Source organism: Hirundo rustica, chromosome 10, assembly GCF_015227805.2.
Source record: "Hirundo rustica isolate bHirRus1 chromosome 10, bHirRus1.pri.v3, whole genome shotgun sequence".
In the NCBI taxonomy this organism is placed as follows: domain Eukaryota; kingdom Metazoa; phylum Chordata; class Aves; order Passeriformes; family Hirundinidae; genus Hirundo; species Hirundo rustica.
Genome location: NC_053459.1, coordinates 18,073,542 through 18,087,755, shown reverse-complemented (window position 1 = coordinate 18,087,755; position 14,214 = coordinate 18,073,542). Strand labels below are relative to the sequence as shown.

At 44.2% G+C, this 14,214-nt stretch overlaps 1 long non-coding RNA gene across 1 annotated transcript; it reads left to right on the top strand.

Moving 5' to 3' along the window:
* The first annotated feature begins 10,666 nt into the window (after window positions 1–10,666).
* Window positions 10,667–13,076, top strand: LOC120757139 (uncharacterized). Its single transcript, XR_005702376.1, has 2 exons — window positions 10,667–10,889; window positions 11,176–13,076. It is a non-coding gene; the product is annotated as an uncharacterized LOC120757139 (long non-coding RNA).
* Window positions 13,077–14,214: the final 1,138 nt, after the last annotated feature.

Here is a 14,214-nt window from a genome sequence, read left to right as displayed (position 1 = left end):
TCTTTTAATAAACAGTTTCTTCATTCAAAAAATTGAGGTTTCCATCACACTGAAGGTAATCACAGGTGGAAACAAATTTTTCAAGTCATTTTTTCAAATAGTTTCAGCAGATGAAAGAATTGGACTGAAATCGCTGATGCCTTTGGTGTGAGCTCTGTCACTGAGCTGGTAATTGAAGGAAGAGATTATTGACAATGTATTTCAAGGCTTACCCTTCATACTTTTGTTTTTCCTTACAACTACTTAACTAGAATTTTATTTTTATTTCAGTTCAGAGCAGAAGCAGCCAAACCAATCATATCCATCTGTATAAAGTATAAGTGGTTTTTTTTCTCTTTTTTCCCCACTTGTCAAGAAAGGAGGAATACACTGGTTTTGTTCTGCCCTTTTCTAGGCAGGCTTTGGTTCAGCAGCCAGGAGAGAATGTGTCTCCATCCCTCCAGATGTGTACACACAAGTGGAGCTCACTGGGGGCTGGAGCAAGAGAGGTGAATCCCATGGGGCCGGGCTGGCCCAAGCACAGACGTGCTGGTGGTGTGGGACTGGACAGACTGGTTCCTTGGAAGGCTAGTTGGAAACCTGCCCTAACCAAGTGAGCAAAGAGAGTTGCTCAGGGGTATAAATGTACACAAAGGAGATGAGGGGGTTCCTATTGCCCTGGGGTGATAGACGTACAAGGACACTGCGGTCACTGAAAGGGTCTCCAGGGCTGCTTAGGGATTCCTAAAGGGGAGACCTTGGTATCCTCCTAACATGGTTGGAAATGGTTTCATCCCTGAGGAATGATTTAGGTGTAAATGTGACCTGTATTTAGGTGGTGCTTAGGATTCTGGGGCCAGATATCAACAGGTAGAAAAATACTGTTGAAAGCAAAAAGAAATTATTTGTAGCTATGAACATACTTAAAGGGGTTCCTACCACGAGAGATGGGAAAGAGGGAAAAGATCTGGAGAGGTTTACATGGCACTAGAATTGCTTTGCTTTTTCATGTGATTGGCAAGGCTGTGCTGGGGGATCATGGCACTGCCTCAGGCTCCTTGGAGCAGTGAGTAAAGCCAAGAGGGAAGCGTTGCAAGGGATTTATCTGCCTACAAATCCAAATTCATTTTCTCATTATGCTGTGAGCCCAAACAGTTTCCACCCATCCAATGGTTCTGGCTGCTCCCCCTGTCCCCATCCCAAATGGCAGAACCGTTGTCTGTGGGTCCGTGTTGTGAGCTGGCTGAGGCTCTGATCTTCCCAGAAAATAACCTGGCACAAATGGAAAATCTTTTTTCAGCTTCATTGGCTCTGCAATCCACTTCAGTGTTGTGACAACACTTCTAAGGAGGAGTGGAGGCCATGACAAGCAGCAGAGTGTGGGAATATCTTAGTTTGATGTTGCCATCAGGATCCTGCCCATAAATATCACTGAAAATCGGAGTAAGCAAGCACCACTGTTTTTACAGGTTCACCATGAGAAACTGTAAATTTCTTTCAGATATTGTGTTTAAGCAATTGTGCCTCCCAACTCAAACACCTCAGAACCAAAAATGTGATATCTGCAGGGGCTACAGGAAAGGGCACAGTGCATGTCTTTCGGTGGTGTCTGAGATGTCGTAGGCAGCACTGAAGCAAAAGTTTTCAAATAGGCTTCAAAAAATAAGTAATTTGTCTGTTTTTCTCCTGTGTTCTGACTCATTAGGGATCATATTTTCTACTAAACAAGAATCCTTTTTAAAATGTAATGACTACAGAAGTTAGGGCTTTAAGCAAAATAGAAATGTATTGAGACTGACACTAGGAGTGTGGGAGTTGATAGCTCCAACACTTTTACTTGTAACTACTGTCAGGATTTTGAAATTCAGTTGAGTGGAGAGGTGTCATGAGGCAGCTAGTTTAGAAACATTTGAAATTGTGTAGTTCTGCCTCAGCCCTAGTCGCAAAAAGAAAGAAAAGCTTGTTTAAAACAACAATCTCCTCTTTTCTCTGGGTCCTAGTGAGCAAAACTGAGGCTTTAAAGAAAACTTTTTTGCAGAACTTCCACTCCAAGCGCTGAAGGATTATAGCCCCACTTTTTTTTTTTTTTTTTTTTTTTTCTTTACAATATGAGAGAAAGGCAAGTTCACTGTAAGTTGAAAAGCAAATAACCAGGCTAGGAATTTCTATGTGCAAAGCAGATGGACACACACAGCCCTTTTTGGAATACTTGGATATGTCTCCTTAGCCACCACAGCTTGTTTTGCACTCCATATTGCTCCACACAGGCCATTGTTGCCATGCACCTGTCTGTAATTTTGGAGGTTCATCTACCTCCAGCAAACTGTATTTAAAATCCTCAGTGCTGATTAGAGGGAGGAAAAAGTTCAGGGGAAGGGATTTCCTAGTTCACAAATAAGAATGTGCAGTGGAGCACTCACTAAGTAAACAGAAAACATGGGCAGCTGAGAGAAATCAATTTAGCTGAACAAACAATGTTCCATGTAATGAACTACTAATTATCCTTTTATGCCATGTCAGTCTGAGTGATTACAGAGCTGTGCAGTTTAATTTGACGTTTGAGCATTGCCTTGCTCCATTAGCCTCATATAAAGCTACGACACGTTGAGAGGAATTAAAAAAAAAAAAAAAAGGTGGTGGGTTGTGGGGGAAGTGGGCTGCATTTATACAGAACTAAGTAAGCACCTGTAGCAGTCATGGGGAAAAGAGATTCTTCATTTCTTCTTCTTTTGCCTTTTAAAATCTTGGTTGTGGTGAGAGGGGCAGCACTTGGGAGGTGAGAAAGAGGATGGCTGGAAAACTCCTTCAGTGTGTTGATAATGTCCCAGTTCTTTAGACCCCGCTTTAAACTATCATCGAGGGCTTGAATAAATAAATTGCATAGATCAGACACACATACAGATCAAGGGAAAAGTGGATGGTAAACAATACTGTGTGGGAGCAAATATATTTTCCTGGATACTTGCTTTTTACTGGAGATTTGCACACAGTAGGTAAATCAAATCCCTAGGTGCTTGGGAAATCTTGTGGTTAATCTAGGACTGAAGGACCTGTATTATAAATACTGCTTTATTATCACAGTGTTTGTCCAACTACCTGTACTGATAACAGGATTAGAGGGAATTAACATATGGAGAAAGCTAAAGACAGTTTGTTGGGTTATATATTAGGACTATTAACTCTAGGAGTACCAGTGAAGTACCTGTAGTCTGATATAGAGCTACACATTTTGGACTAGATTTTTCTTTCACAAAAAGTAAGCCAAGCTGAATATCACCAAACTTCTAGGAGAATTTTCCATGGGAATGGTGCAGATGCAGGGGAGCCTGTGCCCTGTGTCTAGACAATACATCGATACATCAACACATGAAACAGCATCAATGGCAATATTTATGGGGTTGCATTCATTAAAGCACAAATTGAAAAGCAAAGGTTTAAAAACCATTTGGTGTAGCTGCCTGACATCTCTGCTATGCACACCACTGAAACATGGGCCATGAGACCTGCCAGGCTCGCTCTTTCCTCACTGGGACATAGATGAGAATTCCCAGGTTGAGATAATATTTTTAAAAAAACTTTTCCAAAATTTTAAGTATTTAAAAATTTTATTTTAAGTCTTAGGGATAATTAATAGAAACCAAAATTAATTGGGGAAGAAAAAAAAAAAAATAGGAAAGTAAAAATCCTCCCCAAAACTGGGAAACTCAAAGAGCTAGTGGGCTATTTTGGCTGAGATGCAGCTCCTAGGAGGCCAGATCCTTGGCAGGGGCAGGCTGATTTCAATGAAGAGCCCCTCTCTTGTGCACGAAGGACGGGGCCTGGACATGCGCACAGAGGACACGATGGCCCCTCTCTCCTACTTGCTGTTGACACTCAGCCTGCTCGATTTGGCCGGCCCCCAGGCTGCCCTCAGGGTCTCCTAGCTGCACCCCCCCCTTTTATTTTTTCCTTTTTTTTTTTTTTTTTAAACTCTGTTGACAAATATCACTTTGACAACCCCAAAGACCGGGTACCCCTGTGCTGGAGCGGCGGTGCCGCTCAGCTTGGGGAGAGCCGGTGATGTTTGGGCGCTTGTTTGCTGCACAGGCCGTGGCTCTCAGCCTCCTGTTTGCTGGTGTTACACAGGACTCAGTCACCCACCAGGTGATACCAGCTTCTTGTTTGCTCTCTTTCCTTGTTTTGGTGCTGGCCTGGCCTGGAGCTGAGCTGAATTTCTGCTCTGCTGCAAGGCATGACTGAGCTGCAGGCCCTTACCCCGGGGCTGAACTGACCCCTCTGTTCGTCCCTAATGCGCGTTAGACACATTGGGGCCTTTCTGCGCTGTGCGTTTGTAACTCCCATTGACACTAATGGGTGTGACATGTGTCTATCCAGGGAGAATAGCCCCCATTGACTACGGCAGCTCCCCGGCCTCGAGCGGCCTGCTCGTCACTTGATTAAGCCAAACTAATGAGGCACGACGGGGGCCAATGGGAATGTGTGGGACTGAGGCATTGCAAAAGCTGGTGGAAACCTGCAGCTTTACTGGGGGCTGGGTTTTGTTATGCCAGGCAAAGTCACGGGATGCCATGGGATGGAGTGTGCAGGAACAGGTGCTGTCACAGAAATGAGCAGTGCAGAGAGGTTCATGCTGCTGGTGACAGCACCCGAACCGCCCTCTTCAAGTGGTAATTACATGTGAGAGCGCCTTGTGTGCTTAGCAGGGTTTAAAACTAGGTTTGGCCTCAGCTCCTGCTCAGTGTCTCTCTATATTCAAGGTCTGAATTTGGCCCTGTGGCTCTTTCACTTGGGCATGTGCACAGGAGCATTTTTGGCTCTTCAGCAGAGAGTTCAGTGTCCAAGACAGAATCCTTTTCACCAACATTAAACAGCATCACTTGGGGAAATGGGAAAAAAGGGGAAGCAGAGACACTGTAGGGTGTTTTTGTAGGTTGCCTGCTCTGCGAGAAGAGTCACCAGAGGCATAGCTTGTCCATGGGAGCTCTTCCTGATGGGCACTGCTGGCCACTACTCCAAGTGCAGAGCACCAGCCGTACTCACAAGAGGCTGGAGGAACGTGGAGGGCCACCGTCTCTTTTGCTTTGGCTGGGCCCAAAGCATCTACACTGGGCCAGATGCAAGAGTGCAAACTCAAAGCACGTGCTTGGGAGCTCAATGCAAGCACAACTGTGCTTGCAGAAAACACAGGTTGGGAGAAAAATCAGGAGACTGGCGCCTGAAGAGCTGAAAGGCTGGCCGTGGCCTCCATGAACAGAAATAGACCCCATAAGGACACAAAATGCTGTTTGCTGAACTGAGACCAGGATCTCTGGCCTTGCTGCAAAACACAGCATCATTCCAAACCACTGTGGTAATGTGAGGGCTCAACCTGGTAGTCCAGGGCCAGACTACAAAGGCAGATAGGTCAGTCGTAGATTTTGAAAGAAAAAAGCATTAAAAAAAATCTCTCAGTTCTATTTAAAGACTTGCTGTTTTGGAGAGCCTGGGTGAGAAGTTGCCTGTACTTTCCCCTGTACTTTACCTGCTGGTACATTCCAGGTCAGAGGAGGTTTGTATTTTTGTCATATTGCAATACTTGCCTTTATGTAAGTGCTGCTAAGAATAAAATTAGCAGTGGGAGAAAAACATCAGTTTGATGTCTAAATTTGGAAAACTTGATGAATAAATCCATTAACTTGGTTGTAGGGAGAGAAAAGAATAGCGATCTTTTGTTTAAAGAAAAGATACAATAAATATGAAATAAGAGCTAATTGCTCTCTCTGGTTCTCTAAGGTGGGTTCATAAACATTCTCTTGTCCCCTTCAGAGGATAAACATGAATTGGCTCTGACCTGTGGGACTCAGGCTTAAGAAGATATGGTCAGTTGGATCTGAGAGGCTTTGATATAATTATCCAACACTCTCAGTGTTTGTGAAGGGAGGGAGCAAAGGGAAAGTAGGGTTTGTTCCCTGGAGCTGGTGTGCTCCCAGAGGGCAGGTTCCTGCCAGGTGCTGTCCATGCTGGCACAGCCCCAGTGGGCAGCCCCTGTCCCAGGACACCAATTAATCAGCAAGGAGCAGCACGAGGCAGGCAGAATGCCAGCCTAAACCTGCCCCAAACACCACCAGTTTCTTCTGTGCCTGCATCCCAGGCTGTGTGTGACTGTGTGCTCCAGTCAAGCCCCACGGTGATCACGGCACACCTGAGTCCTTTGGCTTTGTCCAGAACTCTGGGGGATGCTGCCATCTGCACCTTGCAGGCACCTCTTTCTACCTGCCCCAAAGTTTAGCACAAGGCAGTAAAGTCCTCATCACAGACCATAGTATTTTATGGTAAGAACTGTCTCCTTTTGCCCAGGATTTCTGGCAGCTGTACCCATCACTTTTCTTGGCATATCCAGAACAGGTCTCCTCTACCTTTATTGGTAAATTAGAGATTATTGATCAAGCAATTGAAATTGAAAACAAGAGTTTAGAAATTAAAATATTTATTTGTTGATACTAGGCTAGTACTGTCCTTGTCGATCTTAAGAGGTAATTTTCTGATCATCTTGTTTGTTCACTCCTTTAAATCTTTCTGGAGTAAGAAGCTGGCATGTAAATGTGAATGTCCTGTGTAGTTCTCCTTCCCAAGGAGCAGCCTTGGGTGCTTAATGACCATTTCCCTCTCTTCTTTTTGTACTTAATTGGCTGGACATGCAGGAGAGGGAGTGCATAAACTCAGCAAATATTGTTTATGTTCTTCCTGTAGCTGCTTTTTGGACACCTACAGGTCATGAATCCCTTTGTTTCCAGTCAACCTGCCAGGAGCAGCTCTGCTGCCCAGTATGGGCTGTTCCCTCCATGTGGGCTGCTGACCCGTTCCCACTGAGCCGTGGTACGTGTTCAGGAGGGATCAGGACTCTGGGGACATTACTAACTCTCTGCTGAGACTAGAAGGGTTAAAGGTGATATGGCAATAATACAGATAACCAGAACTCTGTCTGTTTTCCCAAACTACCCTCCATATACTGACAGGGCTATCTAAAAGAATGTTATTATTAATTTTGTGGGGATATCAGGCCTTGCTAGCAGGTGGATGTTGCTGCTGAAAAGGGAGTAAGAGTTACGCTGTGCCTATAGATCCATCACACAGAAGCCCAAAGCTGTTACTGCACCCTCCAAGAAACAGCCTCTGGTGATGGAAAGAAAATCACCTGTTCCTGTAGGTTGTGATTTTAAAAGGCAGGCTGAGGAAGGGAGTTTGGAAATCCCTGCTGATCAGGAGTGAGACTCTTTTTCTCCATTAACATTTGTTCGGCTTTTTAATTTCCAGTGTTTCCAGTTGCCATATCAACCTGAGAAATTTGCCTGGCAATTGACTGCATATTTTTCAATAGAAGATTAAAAAACTTAGTTGCATCAGGTTCAGCATTTTTTTGCTAAGATTTCACTTTATGTTATTTTACTTCATTCCTAGAATTTGCTTTCCAAGCCACGTCAGCAGATGACCAAGGATCCCCACCCTGCCTTTGCCCAGGCACACCTCGGGTTCAGGAGTCCATGTGCAGAAGTCAGGAGCCAGGTCAAAATGCAGCCAACATCAGTGGCTGCGAGAAAGCCTGTGAGACACATCCTACAGGCTGGAAAAGGCCACAAGCATCAACAGAAACACTCTGGCTGAAGGCAAGTGGCAGTTTCAGCTTTTTTGTTGCTCTGGTGAGAGGTTGAAGGAGGCAGAGTGAAAGGAAGGGAGGTTGCTCCTGGCTTTGCTGTTGAGCAATGTATTGGTGTAATGGGAACATGCACATGAATCCAGCACCATCGAGGTGGGGAAGCAACCTGCACCCATTCCCAGTGGCTCCCAGAAATTCCTGTGGCCCCCATCTGTTCACCCATGTCCTGCCTCCAGCCCATCCCTGGCCATGCATGGGTCACTGGTGCTAACGGGGACTAATCTGCCCCAGAGCAGATGAATCTGCAGGGGCTTTTCTGTGGTGAATATATTGTTCGGTTTGTTGTGGGTTTGTGGTGGAGGGTTTTGTTGTTTTTTTTTTTCTTTAAAAGGAATAAGAATGGAAAACAAGAAAGTCAAAAAGCCCTGAATCTTTACCTTTTTAAAGTGGAGACACCGCCACAGCAGGACATAATGGCTCGCTGTGGTGGTGGTGGTTTGCCTGAGAGCCTGGAGATTTATGTAATGAGAAACACAATTCCTGCAAAGAACATTGTTAAATCTTTTCAAAATTTCAGCTATAAGCCATTTTATTGCTAATAATATGGCTAGATTCTTCTTTTGAAGAATCTGGGAATGTTTGACAAGTGGGGAAAATGGAGAGGACTTGAGGCACCATAATCTGTATTTTCCATTTACCTTGCTTGAAGCTTGAACAACACATGTGCCACAAATGATTTGTTTATTCCTAAGCGCCCCCAAGGAGCCCAGTCTCCATTCTCAGGCATATAATGGCTATTCAAATGAAAGCTTTAATAGGTTGTTGCAGATCTGATACCAATGCAGTGAGAGAAAGAGATATGCAAATATGCAAAATTAAACAAACTAGCTCCTGCCCTTTGCCTTCGGAGGTGCAGTGTCAGATCTGGACGGTGTCACCAGTGCAATGAGTCTGCTAGACTCAGCTCTCTGGAGAACGAGGGGTTTTTTCTCCTTTCCCACCCCCCTACTTTGCCTTACAAAGCTTCCACTTGAAAGTTATTTTGCTTGAAATATTTTCTGTCTGTTGCACTCATGGGGAAGGAGAGCTCCAGTGAGGGCTGAAATACACAGCATGTTCAGATTTGAGCCTGAGGAACATTGCTGGGAAAAGCTCCTCTGTGCTGGTTTGTTCCACATCTTAAAACATGGCCCTTAACCTCAATGCCTTCTCCTGGGCATTTCTTCACGCTGTAGAAACAATTTTGGAAGAGTGACACAGACAAAAGTCCAATTAGAGTTTACAGTTAAATTAAATCTGTTTCTGCCCATACCACAAGACAAATCAGGGGCTTCACTGGTTCTTAACACCAGTTCTTCTGTGCTCCTCCTTTGCTCCCTGTATTGTGTGAGTCAGGCCCCAAAGCCGCTTAAAAAATGTAAAAATAACATGTCATCCACCTAACCATTGAAACTGTGCCAGCAGCTACTGTGTGCACAGAACAGCGGTGAAAAATAATAATTTTACATCAAAAACACCATAAAAGTTTTTCAGTGCCTTGCAGGTTCTTGGAAAACTACTATTATCTTGTCCAACCCTCAAGGCTTTTTGCACAATTATCAATTAGTTCTGTGGTTGGTTTTCAGAAAGGCAGTGCTGGAAGCAGGGGCCGTGCAGCAAATCACACAGGTGGAGGTGGAAGCACAGCTGTGCCTCCTCCACAGGGTGTCCATGCACACCTCGATCCTGCTCCTGGTTCGGGGCCACAATCCCTTGGAGCATCCCTGTACCTCTCTTGCCCTCCCATTTTCTGTGCTCTGATCACTAGGGCTTTGAAGCAAAACTCTTGTTCCATCATTATTGCTGGTGAACCAAACTTTGTCAGCAATAAAATATCTCCAGGGGTCTGCAAATATCTAGAAAACCCCTGAGCTACAGGGGTTCAACTGAAGCTGCAGCTTCAGGCATGGAGAGCCCCGTGCTCAGCAGAAGGTATTGGGGGATCTTGCTTTGGCTGGGGTATTTGGATAGTGTTCTGGCTGTAACAGGTACCAGGATGTGTTGGAAGCAGTGTAGGAAGAGGGTTTACTCCTCAGAGATTTGAAGCTCTGCCTCACTGCTGTCAACCAAGGCTGGACACCTCAGGGTTTCAGGGAGGAGGATCTGATGAGGGCAGATGAGGAAAAGGGCTTCAGAAAATAAATGCCCAACTTTAATTTAGCTAGCCTTTTCCTTCAGAACACAGGAGGGAAAAGCCCAATAGCCAAAATTATAGGGGAAAGATCTTCCTTTACAAGTGTGAACAATATCATACAGAAGGGTTCCCCAAATCTGTGTTTCGTGAGACTGATTGGAGCTGTAGCCAAATTTGAATGTGGCTAGGCAGTGGAATTAAAGGTGATCTCTGGGCATGTTTATGAACAGGGCCATAAGCTACTTATGGGCTGTGGTTACAAAAAAATAGAAAGAGCTGACTCACAGTGGGAGAGCGTGAGGTTGGAAGGTTCCCATGCAATCCTCCCTGTGCTCTGGAGGTGCCCAGCCTGTTCCTAGAGATCCTGAACACCCCATGCTCCCCTGACTCTCACAGGTCGTTGGTATTTCTGAAAGCCTGACTTTAAGCCTGAAGATGAGAAGTGTTTCTTTTGGCCTGTCAGCAGCACAAATGAGAAGAAAGAATGGAATTCTGCAAAGTTTTTCCAGAATGCGTGCCCAATTCAAACAGACTCATCTGGCTTCCTTGCAAGTGTGATTCCCAGATCACAGCTAAGTCTCGCACAGACTTCCCTAACACCATCACCAGAGGCTTCAGTGTGCAGAAGCAGATTTGTATTTTTCTAATTAAAAAATAATAATTAACGCTGATGCATCTTGTGGAAAGCTCTTGATTTTGGCTCACCTAATTTTCAGCTTTAAACACTTTTACCTGGTTAGCATTTCATAATGAAATATATTCTTTTTCAAAGAGGAGCACATGATTCTATTGGGGAAAACAGATTAAGGATAAAATAATGTTTAAGCATGAAACAAATCAGCATATAACCAGGTTTTGTTTCTTTCAGATAACCAGTTTTCAGAAATGGAGATTACCAGTTCTGGTCCTATTTAAGACTGGGGAGAAAATGCAAAATTCTGATATCTCTGCAAGGTTGGAGAGCAGTTTCCCACGGAGCTCTCCTCAGATGAGATTGCAGAAATTCTTCTGTTTTCTCCTTCCTCCCTGGCTCTGCCACCAGGCAATTCTGTTCACACTGTTCTCCAAGACAGAATCTGAGCCAGGCTGAGATTTGTGCTGATGGTGAGTGCCTGCCTTTCTTTCTATTTTTCTTTCTTTAAATAAAACAATTTCCTCAGGCTTTGAAACGGGGCTGATAAAAAGTAGCTTTTAAAATGCATTTTAGTAAATAGTTTGAAACCAGACTACAAAGTCTCATAACTGTAGGTTTGCCCTTAATTATACCTCACTGACAGCCCATTTTCCTTCTCCTCTGCAACCAGTCTCCTTTTTCTTTAAGAGCAAAACATATTGTATGCTACTTTTGAAAGATTTGTGGAGTTTCACACAAATTCGACAAAATCTGTAGGTAAACAGTGTCACCTAGTGGATAACCGGCATCGATTTCCCTAAACTGTGGAAGAAGTTTGGCCGTGCGGTTTTTCCATCTTGTCCTAGAAAAAAATATTATCTCAAATGGGAAGGAGCCCTGTGCTGAGCAATGGGGTCGCTGCCAAATGTCTACAATTCCAAAGTCGCGGGATTTGATGGCCAGCACTTCGTGGGACGTTTGTCATGAGCATGGGCACAGATCCAGCCCCATCACCAGCTAAAAAGGGGAAGAACCAAACCTCCAGCTCAGTGCCTGAAGAGCAAAAGGTTATAGCAGCACATCTCGAAATATTCATTTCCTGCATGTGTAAAGGTGTACTGGACTCCACATCATCTCCTGCACCATCAGCTGCCCCTCTCAAGGCACAGAAAACAAGAGGATGTCAGGAGGCGCCTGCCATGCAATCAGCTGAGGCTTCTGAGCAGTAAAAGCTAAAACAAAACCAAAACAAAACAAAAACCCCAAACAAACAAAACCACAAAAAACCCTGCAAAGTCCTTGGAGTAGAAGATATGGCAGAGAGTATTGGAAAGCAAGAGAAGAGTATAAGTTCCATAAGAAATCTCTCATCCTGAGAGGATAGAATGATAACTTTGGGGGTGTGGTGGCAGGTATCTATGAGGAAAGCTACCTAGAGAAAGCAAGAGATAAGATAAGCCATGGAGAGCCTTCTGAGTTAGAAATAACAGGTTAGAAAATCAGGACGTGTTAACCTCAACCAAGAGTAAACTGCTCGGGAAGGAAGGACACGCTCCTGGAAACTAAACTGAGCCTGGATATCCTGAAGACCACTTGCAGCACTTAGGTTTCTGCTTTCTAACTAACTTTGCTGTCAGGATCCCTTGGAGTCAAGATGGATTTGGACCAGAACACTGCAGGAAGAGATAAATATAAACAGAATAGAGACAAAAATGGAAAAGAGCTCTTCAGAGTCAAGGAAACTCCTGGGGGAAAAAAAGAGGTAGAATTCAAGTAGCAAAAGGTGAGAACTCAGGTAACTTGGTTTCTAAACAAATCAAAGACTGACATTCAGCTGGCTTTGTGCAGGTTGGGTGGGAAGTGGAGGGTTTATGTTCCACTCTCACCCTGTTCTTCCTCCTCCTGTAACATCATCACTGCAGTTTGTTACAATTGCATTCGGGGTATTTTTTTGAAAATCCCACTGATACCCTTCTCCTTTCCTCACATTGGACAAACGTGAAGGAGAGCAAAAGCATGGCGTGGCAAAAGAGACGGCTCTTCCATGTCCGAGAGCCAGCAGGTGGGAAAACCCAGGTGAAAATTCAGGATATTATCAACATCTTCTTCACATAAACACCAGTTGTGGAGCAGAGGAGGATTGCTCTATCACTGGACTCCAGCAGGCTGGCTGTGAGCATTCTTAGACTGAACATTTGCAGCAGGTAATTTGATGTGGCTTTGGTCAAAAGCAATAAGCCAGAGCATCCTCAAGAATCTATGGAATTGTAGTTAAAATGATAAATATTTTATTTTCATAGGTTAGGACACCTGAGCTCTAGCACTTAATTATCTTCCAAATAGGAGGAAAATAGTGATTGATTCTTATGGAAGATTGTTCTGCTAAGTTTGTGTTTGGCCTCTGTTCTCCTCATTTTTGTCATACGTCAAATGGATGGTCTGTCATTCTTCTCCAAAGGAGGGAAAGCAATTTTTGTGTAGAGCCCAGAGGAGCTCTGTTTACAGGCAAGCTGAAATATGCTGCAAGTCAGGACACTTTCTCACCTGAGCATACACCATGTTTCCAAAGCAAACACTGGCATAATTGTGTTTGCTCAGGTTTGAACAGTTTTCCTTCAAACTATTTCATGGGTTTTTTTTTTTTTTTATACCAGTCTTCTTGGACCAGTCCCCACTGACTGAATCCATGGAAGGCACCATCATCCACTGGTCCCTACTGTGGGCACTGCCAGGTACAGGCTTTGTTACATCACTTTGGTTACTCTGTGCCTCAGTTTACCCCTCCATTAATCTGAGTTCTACACTGACTTTCCAACAGTGTTTTTATTCTTGGGACCTCTCAGAAATTCTTTTACCTGTTCTCTCTCAGACAGTCAAACCATTAGTAAATCAGATAGTTATCATATTTCCCTTCTCAAAGAGAAGGTGATAATAATTCCTTTGCTCAATAAAGTATAAATGGAGAGTATCCTGCTGAGCAATACTATGAGATGTAATAGCAGTGTATGAGGTCAGAATGTTCCCATGTGAGTTACAAGTCCAAAAAACAGTGAGTAAAAAGCTTGACTAGGTCAAGGACCCCACTCCTGGGAACAACAGAGGGAAGAAATAGAAGTAGCACCTGGAAAATGCTGCTCTCACCCAGAGAGGTATTCTCCCCTATAAATATCTGCTGACTCTAATATTAAACAAATCAAAAATTACTTATTCTGTGGAATCCTCTTTTGCTCCTTTATACAGAAATTTCACAATAATTTTTAAAAGTAGGTCTTGTTCCACCAGGAAATCATCATTTCTTTAGCGAAGGACATCTAGTCTGGAGTGTGAGGAGGGCTGGCATTCTCTGCAAGAGTGCAACAAACATCTTAACATTCCCAGGCTGGAACCATCCCTGTTGTCAGCAAACCCCTTGGAGGCTCTGGTTGACCCCTGGCTGTGTGTGCTCCCAAATTCCGTGTGCTCTGACCATACCAAGCCCAGGGTGGGCTTCCAGGTCCCTGAGGGTGCAGGTGCAGCCTAAAGAGAGGTTTTTCCTCTCAACCTGAAGTTGAGAGTGATGTTTCCGGCATGAGAAATTCCCTTCCTCTGTGATCACATCACACACAGCCCTGTTTGGATCCCTCTATACACACGTGCACCAAAAGGTGGGAGAAGACAACTGTAAGGGCAAACATGGAGCCAAAAAGGCAAATTGCATTGCCCAAGTACATGAGGAATCTCTGGTAGCCAGGAAAGGACATAGAAATATAATCACATTAACATCCATCCCTCGGGTTGTCTGAGCAAATGAAGATCCAGGGAAAGCAGCAAGCTGAG